The sequence below is a fragment of the Myxocyprinus asiaticus genome, chromosome 32, assembly GCF_019703515.2.
Source record: "Myxocyprinus asiaticus isolate MX2 ecotype Aquarium Trade chromosome 32, UBuf_Myxa_2, whole genome shotgun sequence".
Lineage (NCBI taxonomy): Eukaryota > Metazoa > Chordata > Actinopteri > Cypriniformes > Catostomidae > Myxocyprinus > Myxocyprinus asiaticus.
Window position 1 is genome coordinate 26,248,476 of NC_059375.1, and position 10,638 is coordinate 26,259,113.

Consider the following 10,638-nt stretch of genomic DNA (forward strand, 5'->3'; position numbering starts at 1 on the left):
TTATTGCCATTTTGTCCAATACTAGTTTCTGCCACAGATTCACTGTCAGTTTTCTGCATGCATATTGTCAATGTCAATTTCCTGCACACCAAAAGCCATACACTTTGTAAACCCTATTTAGTACTATGTTTTACAAGTAAAACATGTTATTAATAGTATCAAACACATTGTTGGCCTACTGTTGCGCTGCACTTAGACAAATGAACAAAGAGCTGGCACATCATAATGTTGAATGAGTGCTTTAAACCGTTTGCTGCATTTGTGAATGTGACAAAGCATAAACATAACTTTAGCCTACATAGTCATAACAAATCATGTAAAACTTTGAATCTGGTGTTTTTATAAAACAGGGGCTATAATTTATTATCCTGTACACTGTATTTCCACTTCCATCCATCTCGCAAATTCCGTGGGATGGTGCTCACGGAGATGGTGCTTAAGGTTTGAGGTGTTTCCCACCTGAGCTGATCCTTTTTTGCGATAAACTTTAAAGACTGGGTAACCATCAACATTGATGGTGCCTCGTGGGTCTTTAACATACCGAAGTAATCCCAGACAGCAGACTTGGTTCAGGCTCGGACATGTCTGTATGATGCACTAGCGCTGCACTCTGCTCGTGCTGCACTTCTGATGTGCTCTTGATGCGTTGCACACCAGCATGTCACCTTTAAACTTGAGTGACAGTCGAATGTAACACAAGGAAGGTGCAATTTAAAGATTTATTTTATCTCGCCAAGTTTATATGATGCTGTAAATGTTGCCGATTCTGTCATAATTATACAGATTTGGATTTTAGAAAAGTTCTGTAAAAATCTGTCTTTATATTCACGCAATACCACCAATGAGAAGATTCCAAAGGTATGATAACCATCTGTTTTAAAACCGAGGTATATTGTGAAACCTTGAAAATGTTACATCCCTAGTTGGCATAGCTGCAATGTTTTGGCTTTTTGTGGCAGTAGTATTTAAGTTAAACTGAACTGAAGAACTCAATTACATGAAAGATATGTTAGATTTTTTGTGTTATTCCCGAAGCAATTCTGCTGCTCCGCATCCCCTACCTCTGTTCTTTCTCAAAAGAATCCTTCTTCACTTGATAACAGCATACAGGCCATTTGCAGATTTGAAGATAACATTTAGTGAGAAAAGATTCACCAAAAGGGGACGTGTGCTCCACCCTTCCCTGCAGTAAAAAGGGAAATAAACAGGCACACTGTTACTGCAGAGAGTGATAAAAATCTCCCCAGGCTCAATTTCAGCTGCCATTCAAGGCCATGAAACTAGCCCTCATTTGGCTTTTCACTATCACATCTTATTACAGCTAGGGCTGCACCTAACAATTATTTTGATAATCGACTAATCTAACGATTATTAGAACGACTGTTCGATTATTCGGCGATTATTGCAACGATTAATCATTAGCTCTTAACCGATTATTCAGCTTGTGCCCCGACTTAAAAGGTTGTATTAAATGTGCTTACTAACAATAAAGAGGCCAAAGTCATCTTTTAAAAATACCTCAATAAATTAAAGGGAAAAAATAATTTTTATCAAGTTTAATTCAGTGTTTTGTCTTGTTTTCCATTTAAAATTGTCTAAAATCCTTAAAACAAGATACATTCACTCGAGAAGCAACATACAAGATATTTAGACAGAGAATCTATCTTGAATATAAGTGTATTTTTTCACTTGGTTATACTTCTGCGAGTGCAGTAAAGTCAAAATATACTTATATTCAAGATATATTCTCTGAAAGCAAGTCTAAATATCTTATATGCTGCTTCTCAGGTAAATGTATATTGTTTTAAGTATTTTTAGATATTTTAAAATATTTAAATATTTAATATTATATTCAACATTCTCAGATTCAAATTTAATATTCTGCAGTATAGCTGCTAAAGAAAATGTATATTGTTTTAAAGGAGTTTTAGATATTTATATTGGAAAACAAACCAAAACAACAACAAATCAAAATTGTATTTTGTTGCAGTGTATAATGGGCGAAGACTACCTTTTTTTTTTCACTTGGTTTTGATCCATCTTTAACTCACAAATAAACAAACTCTCTCTTCTTAAAAAAGAGCTGCATGTCGCCGATTTTCTTCATGATAAGATACACACCGCAACACGTTTAATATTCACTAAGTTGTGCGCTATCACATAATAATCTAGCTGCATCAAGCGCAGCGCTTTATTTAACAACGAGAGTGCTTCTGTATTTTTCTTATTTTGTAATTTTGTATAATTCCCTCATACTTTGCGATCTACACCACCTGAAGCTGTTTGGAAAGTCTGGAGTGCATCTGGACTGTGAGCTGTTTTCTTCCTCTCCTCAATCAGGCGCGAGCTGAAGTGCTCCTCTCGCGCACCATCATTAGAGTTTAACGTGATCTCATGCTAAGTTAAATGAGATCAAACAATTATTCGACAACGAAAATTGTGGTCGACAATTTTTTATTGCTGACGTTGTCAATAACCTTGACTAATAGTTTCAGCCCTAATTACAGCCAAGATGGATTACACAACAGAATACGACTGAACAACCTCCTATGAAGGTACTGCATACCAAGGGCATAGAATTTAGCAGGGACGCTAGGGACATGTCCCTACCAATATCCAGCAACTACTGAATTGTCCCTAGCAATAATTTTGATCAAACAATTAAAATATATAACCACTGTTGTCCGTCGGTGTCTTGTGGCTTTTATTTATTTTATTTAACCAGGAAAAGTCTCATTGAGATTAAGATTCTCTTTTACAAGAGCGTCCTGGACCAGACAGGCAGCATCAGAATTTGTGGTACACAAACGGTTAACAGATCTCGTTCTCTACTATGAGTCCCGCCTCCCTAACCCACGTCGCTAATAGGATTGGCTTTGCCATTTCTTGCTAATGTGTAAGAAGCTGTAGCTACATCCAGTTGTACAAAGCGCCAAAGCTTCTTCAACTAGATACGCATCATGCAGGCTACAGGTAAGTGAGGAAGACACCATCCTTATACCAACAGTTCTGTACACGAAAATACGGGACAAATCGCGTCTCATATTGATTCAGGGACAGTGCATTTTTTTAAACCACAGGATGAGTGGCAAGCCTAAACATTAGTTTGTGTGTGTGTGTGTGTGTGTGTGTGTGGCAATTAAGCTAATTTGGTGATATGCTGATTCAGGATGGCAGCCAAAAAAAGAAAGGTGGACATTAGTAGCTACTTTACAAACAGTCAAAGCGTAAGTCACTTAAAATATTTTCTCAGTTGCTAATGTGTAGAGTCAACAATAATGGTAATAATAATACTTAACTAAGCCATAAATGTTTTTCCTCACTGTTCATATGGCATGCATCAATGTGTTAATTTGTCAGGTCAGGTGACAGAAGCATTCCTGCCAGGTAGCAGCTCAGACAGAGCAGGAAGAGTGGCAGGTGAAGTTAAGTCACTGTTAAAATGCCTCCTTGTCGTCATTAGTTACCTTTAACTTATAACATTACAGAATTCATTAATTAACATATTCTTGTAGTCAGTATAGATTAAAAACCTTAATATCAATCCCTGAATAATGTTTTTTTTTTTTTTTTTCAGTTATGAATGTATGCTTGTTTAGATATTCTATCATTAAGTACAGAAAGCTAAATTGTAATGTTATTGGTTTACATAATCAAAATTGTGTAATTATTGTCTCAGGAAAATACTCCCTTTATGCGTGTGTTGGCTACCATATCTATAAATAAAGGCTTTAGATGACATGAAATTGTGGTCAAAAGTCTATCATAAATGCAAAAATCCTCAGCTTCCGTGGGGAATTGATTTGACAAAATCAAACCTACGCCCTTGCTGCATACACAATATTTAGCAGCCAACTAGTTACATTACAAATACAATATAGCACTGCAAACTCACTTTAAACAACTGCATACTGAGGCTTAAGCAAATCAGAGCACATAAGATTAGTTTTATGTTGACGTGATATTGCTTTCTCCTCTGATTCAGCTTAGGGCACACGGGGCCGTAACTTGATTCTGCTACTCCTCCCCCCTTTCCGAAAAGAGGCACTCCCGGGCTAGAAGAGGGCCCACAGGCTTCAAAAATAAAGAGAGTCATGCACGGAGGGAGCAGGCCACCATTTCTCCTTTAAATACTGCCATAACTAATATATATATATATATATATATTATATATATATATATATATATATATATATATATATATATATATATATATATATATATATATATATATATATATAAAAAAGGAAAGCCTGGCTCTTAGGGAGAAAATTTGATTTGGTTCTCTCTTCCCCTCCCCCTCTTGGTCTTCTATTTTAGTTGCAAGCAGAGCACAGGCCTTTTTCTAGCCCATGGCTGCAGGAGTAACTCAAATCACTCAAGGATCCATTTGCTGCAAGATAGAGGTGGGAGGGGTGGTGGTGAGGTTGTCTTTGTCATCGAGCCCACATCTTGCACTTACAAACCTGCAAGTAGTTTGAAAAAACATGATGGAAAGGGCAAGAAATGGGTGCCAAAGAGTTGTGAGATAAAACAGGCACACTTGCATGGGACAAATCTATCTGACACAGATTGTGAAGGTGAATTCCTGTGTCAAGGGCAAGGCTGACCTTATAAACATGCTTCAGGGCAAACAGTCCTGATTACATTTCTGTGTTTATACAATCTAGGCTATGCACTGAATGCTCACATGCATTGAATTAAAGTAATTACACAACAAAGAAAAGAGTTGTCTGTGTGACTTGTGTGACTAAACTTGTCAAAAAAACAAAAAGAACTGAATTGTTTTGTATGAATTATCATTGTCATTGTTGTTTTTCTTTACTATTACCGTTATTACTATTGCATTTTGTGTGTGTGTGAGTGTGTCTCTATTTACTAGTTTATGGATTTGAGTGTTGTGTATGCACAAATTGTTGTATGCCTGTTGGAAGAAGGGATATTTCAAAATAAAATAAACATTTGGTTAAAAAATAAATAAAGAGAAAACAAAAAGAACAGCCATCGATTAGGATTAATATTAGTCCCTAAAACTAAACTCTGTCTACTGAACCAATTCCAAAAACAATCTGACAAAAATACCTTTATTCAGACAACACTGGGATGACAAAAAAACTATACTATACAGTCATATCTGAAAAGGTTATAGTGAATTAGAGTACAAACAAACTAGTTTATGCAGGTTTAGCTGCTTTTCTCTAAGAACAATATGTGATTCTTACAATAATTGGCTTGATGGTTTCACACAACAGTTAGAACGGTGGGTGCATTTACATGCACATTAAAGTTTGATTTTGGTCAGACTAAAGCAATAATACGTATTTTTAAAATGTCATGTAAACGCTTTAGTCTGACTGAAATCATACTATTCCAGTTTTTGCAAAATCTAACTAAAAAACCTAGATGATGTGATTGTAGCATGTATACACATTATTGGACCACAACTGGCCTTGGGGTTATGCTCAAACGAAGGATAGCAAAAACAACAACAACACAAAGATATCATGGCGAATGCTAGAAATGTAAATTTTTGGACCGATCAGCAGTCTGTAAGCCATTCACACCTGTGACATATTGAAGTGCATCTAATTATTATTCTTTTGTCTGTATTCTGCCCATTGACTAATACACCATAGTAACACCCAACACCCATCTTTGCAGTAGCATCAAATGTCTTCATTTAAAAACTTTCATGGTGTTGTGGACAATTTTTACAAATTCCATCATAAAATACAATAAAAGATTGTAACAGATGCAAACTATGGCCACGGTTAGGATGCTATGTAGGGGTGTAACGGATCACTAATCTCACGATTTGGTTCAGTTCACGATACAGAACTCACGGTTCGTTTCAGTTCATGATTCTTTAAACTAAGCCTGAATCAAGAAAAGTTAAGATTGAAAGTTTTTTATTTTTTATTTTATTATAACTTTAAAGACATATGCAAAACAGTTCCTTTCCTTTAAAATGTAGCTAAAATTACTGTTCCTTTTATTTTTCTTAAATTATATATTCTAGGATTACATCTAAATATTCTTTTCAAAAATTCATATTTAATGGAAGTGCATGCTTATCCAGTTAAATAATAGTAATTTACTGATGAAATCTAATCAGACATGACATTTGACATTAGGATTATAAACTTGAATTTTCTCTTGCGCAGACAGAGCAGATCACTCTTGCGCTTCAAACGGACATTCTCTCACACTGCTGGACTGGTTTCACTTTCAGTATTCGCAGTTTCAGCCAAACTCATCCTATAACACCTATGGCTGCTAGTGTGCAATTGTATTTTAGAGCTCCTTCTGCACAATAAAGCGATTTCCATTTGAATGTACGTGTTACGTAGGCTCAGGACGTTGCGTGTATTGGATAGAACAGACACTAAAATAATAAAAAAAAACATTTTTTTTTTTAAAGTCCCATCTCCATGATGCGCATCGTCACATTTTTTAACTGCGATGTATCGTGCCACGATAAACCATTACACCCCTAATGCTATGTGATGTATACTTTCAAATATCATTGAGTGGTTATAACATCTTCTTTTACTTACAGTTCATTCAGACAGGGGCGCAGCCAAGTCTGGTTCTGGAAGTAAAAATCCCTTTAATTTTTCCATTGACAAACTGATTTTCAACGATAACTTATAAACCTTTAAAGGCAGACCTACCGTTAGCTCAGAGGTTGTTAATCGATTGTATATGTTCCCGTTGAAGCCATCGGTCTGTGTTATTTCAGCTTCATTGTTTAAAAATCGTGTTTGATAGCAGAATTCATGGTAAACAACTACATTACCCATGGTCCAGCAGAGAAAGCCTCACCAATCAAAGAACCCGTGAAACGTGCCTCGGAGCGACCGCGCACTCCCATGACGCACTGTGAATGACGTAATCGAGTCTCTCTCTTGTCTTCACCCTTTCTATGCTTATAATCAACAACCTAAAATCAATAGTTTTATACATTCCCATAATTTTTTAGTCTGTGCCCTCATGAAAGATGGTAAGTACACAGCCTTGTGCCTTTGTCTTTTTGTCCGGTTTTCAAATAATGCTTTGCCTCAAAACAAAGTTTGTGATGTTGTGATTCACCTTGGAGCTGATTGGTTTGTTTCATGGCTTACAACTCTTTTATGAAGGATTTTATGACAAGTCTATAGGAAAATAAATGGGTAAAATATTTCCGGAACCCAGACAGTACACACAATAACACACATTATCTGAGCACTGGAAAACGCTTGCCATTAATGCGCTAAGAACCAAGAAAGTGATCACTTCACTTCTGGGGATTTGGACTTTAATGTGCAACATAAACAATGCTTTCCCCCCCATGTGAGTGTTTCTGTTACCGGATTTTAAAGTAACAGTTTCTGTTCAAATTTTCTGCCAAGATTTTCTGCCTTTTCTTCACTTTCAACCGTGCATCCCTGACGAAGACTGTAGCTTGACTGCGTAAAAACCCACAGTAGCTGGATTATAACTGCCCATATAAACATACTCAATGTTACATGGGAATACAAGAGGTGGTTTGACCAATGCATGCAACAGGAATTCCACAGTCCAATACAGGCATGCATAGAGACACCCCATTTAGAAAAAGATCTTTTCAGCCGAGCTTTGCCCTCAATTAACATTATTCAAACTTACTAACACGTTACATCAAAACCGTTAACAATACTACCTTCTCTTCCAACAAGATCTATTCTCAACAATCAACTAGGAGTTTCTGGAAAAGGCCTCTAGACATTAAGAAGCTGAAAGTACCCTGTGTTTACTTGAGACTATTCGTGTTAATGACACTGAGAGTGGGAAAATAAACTCAAGGCATTAGGTCTTTTTGTGTTTCCGAACACTGCCCCTACTGAAAAAGAGAGGGCTTCTCAAAAGAGCCAGGAAGAAAGCACAGCCCTCTCTTAAGTTTTCTGTTTTTCATTTGGAGCTTTCTTCTCATCTTCCCTTCTCAGATCTGAAAGGCCAATACCACAGTAAACTGAGATATATGGATAGAGCTGCCTCTCTCTTCGTAAGAGATTTATCCTTGTCTCCATGTTTAATGGCCCCTGGGACTAATCAGGAGTCTGTTCATTCTCTCTGGGTGTTGGGGAGGGTCAGCAGGACCAAAAAAGATGTACTCCCACTTCATTCTAAACATCCCTCAAAAACAACTCGTAAGAAACATTAGCCGTGTGAAAGAGCGAGACATAAACGTCATAGATCAAAAGACCTTTAGTCATGGATCACTCATAGCAAAAATATGCTGTAATTTCAAAAGGGATTGCTGCTTGAATTGTGGTAAAAAAAATACAATAAAAATCCAAAGCTATCATATTCGTTAGCATTTTTTTTTAAACTCATCACATTTAGTATGGTGTTTGAAAATTGGTTGCCATTTTGAAATGTTTATACTGTATAATGATAATTATGTCTCATTTCTTTGCAAAATAAATAATCCAGGAGTAACACAACTATCCTTAAGCAAACAATTAGTGTTGAACAAATAAAACTACTAAGGCATAATTGCAACAAATGTTTCAATTACTTGTAACATGTAAAATCCATATGTTGTTGGAATCCAAATTAAGTTGAGGTACTAATACGTGACAAAACAAATATTATATATAACATACTATATTGTATTATAATGTACACTTACAGCCTTTAAGTAAACAACTCAACACCCAATCAAAGAAAACGACGTGTAATCTGATAATTACAATGGACAAACTCAATGTTAATGCCAAGAAAACACACCAGTCTAATCAAAGACTTGATAACCTGTTTTAATTCAACTACTGATAAAAGTGAGTCCAAGCCACACAACACAACCAGGTAGTCAACATGATTTTACATGTTACCTGTAAGGACACGTGACAAGAGTATATAAACACAGATGTAATCAAAGCAACCCTTCACAGACATACAATAAACAACATAGGGCAATATATATATATATATATATATATATATATATATATATATATATATATATAATTAAATAAAATGCTGGATATGGCTGTTGTAGAATATGGTATTATCACATCGCAGAGCTTTAAAGGCTGGAACATTCAAAAACAGCAGACAAGGCCGATATCGTCAGAGGAAGAACTGCAGGGCCCAATGTTACTGGTGCTAGCTGTTTATTAGTCAGCAATGCACGCAAAATTACATGAACGGATGCATTTACAACCTGCTGTAGATTAGGAAATCGTTTGACAGCTATTGTATATTTTGAAGTCATTATCCTGCATGTTTAAAGCGCCTATTTGTTGCAAAACAAAACCACTGCAAGACAAACAAACTTTCCCCACCTCTACTACAGGAAAGAAAATCCTTAAGCAAATATCCGGAATTCCCACTTACCTATAGATGAAGCGTCCAGTATAACAACTAAAGATCCTTGAAATTCGGACTTGATTGACTCGTGACGAAGGTCCGCTTTAACGCGTAGAGTACAGACACCTGGTCTGGCGAGGTTTTAAATAATTTTCTCCTGCTTTCGTTGAGGTTTTTCTCCGGTTTTGTAGTCTCTTTCGTTCTTTTCTCTGTAGTTGTGTCTCTGTGTGAGGAAACATTCTTCCCGTGCGCGTACCGCGATCGTCCCTGATTCAGTCCTCCAATCACGGCAACGCGCTGATTCACTCCTCCAATCACAGGTACGCGCCTAAACGCGAGCGTTCTATTCGCCGACCCGCGCGGTGAAAAACAAACTGACGCGCTGGAAAGGGTGAAGATGGATGAATGGAGGGGGGTCACCCAAAAAATGAAAGTCGCTGGTGCCATCTGGTGTCCAACTGAAGATAGACATAGTAATTTTTCACCTTTAAAGGAATAGTTCACCCAAAAATGAAAATTCTCTCACCATTTCCTCACCCACATACCATCCCATATGTGTCTGACTTTCTTTCTTCTGCTGACTACAAACGAATGAGAATTTATGAAAATATCTCAGTTCTGTTCCTCACAAAGTCATATCGCTTCTGAAGATATGGATTTAACCACTGGAGTCATTTGGATTACATTTATGCTGCCTATATATGCTTTTTTTGGATCTTCAAAATTCTATGGACCTACAGAGATTAGATATTCTTCTAAAATATTTGTTTGTGTTCTGCAAAAGAAAGAAAGAAAGTCAAACACATTTGGGATGGCATGAGGGTGAGCAAATGATGAGAATTTTCATTTTGGGGTGAACTATCCCTTTAAGTTTGGAGTACAGTCTAACCTACCAGTGCTTAATAAATAATAATAATAAACATTAATTAAAAGATATACATTTTTAAACTGAAAAATGTACACATAAACACTAAAGGACATGTCAAAGGACATTTCACACTGAATAAAAGTTCTATCTAAAGGTGAATTGCAGAACTATTTATTCTTTCCAAACCACTAAATGGCATCACACGTTTGGAAGAACTGGTTGTGTGAATATTGCCAGAATGTTCTACATGTATGTGGTATTAATTTGGAGAAACTAGGCAAATTGAAATGAAAATTACCCTTATGTTCACTACACTGCATGCAAAGCTAAAACGTAATAACTATACATTTGGTAAAAATGTTGTTATGACTGATATCAGGTCTGTCATGCGACAGGCATGAAAACTGCAGCAACTACAAAATCCACACTAAAACCAC

The 10,638-nt window shown here is 36.4% G+C and overlaps 1 protein-coding gene and 1 long non-coding RNA gene across 3 annotated transcripts in view; one reads left to right on the forward strand and one right to left on the reverse strand.

Moving 5' to 3' along the window:
- Positions 1–9,564, reverse strand: part of bmpr1ab (bone morphogenetic protein receptor, type IAb) — a 72,540-nt gene extending 62,976 nt beyond the window's left edge. For both annotated transcript variants that reach the window (XM_051668039.1, XM_051668038.1), the window contains exon 1: positions 9,361–9,564. The gene's annotated coding sequence lies outside the window, so the exon portion shown is untranslated. The remainder of the gene's footprint in view (positions 1–9,360) is intronic.
- LOC127423599 (uncharacterized) overlaps positions 1–10,638 on the forward strand; it is a 419,204-nt gene that overhangs the window by 50,279 nt on the left and 358,287 nt on the right. The window lies entirely within an intron of this gene.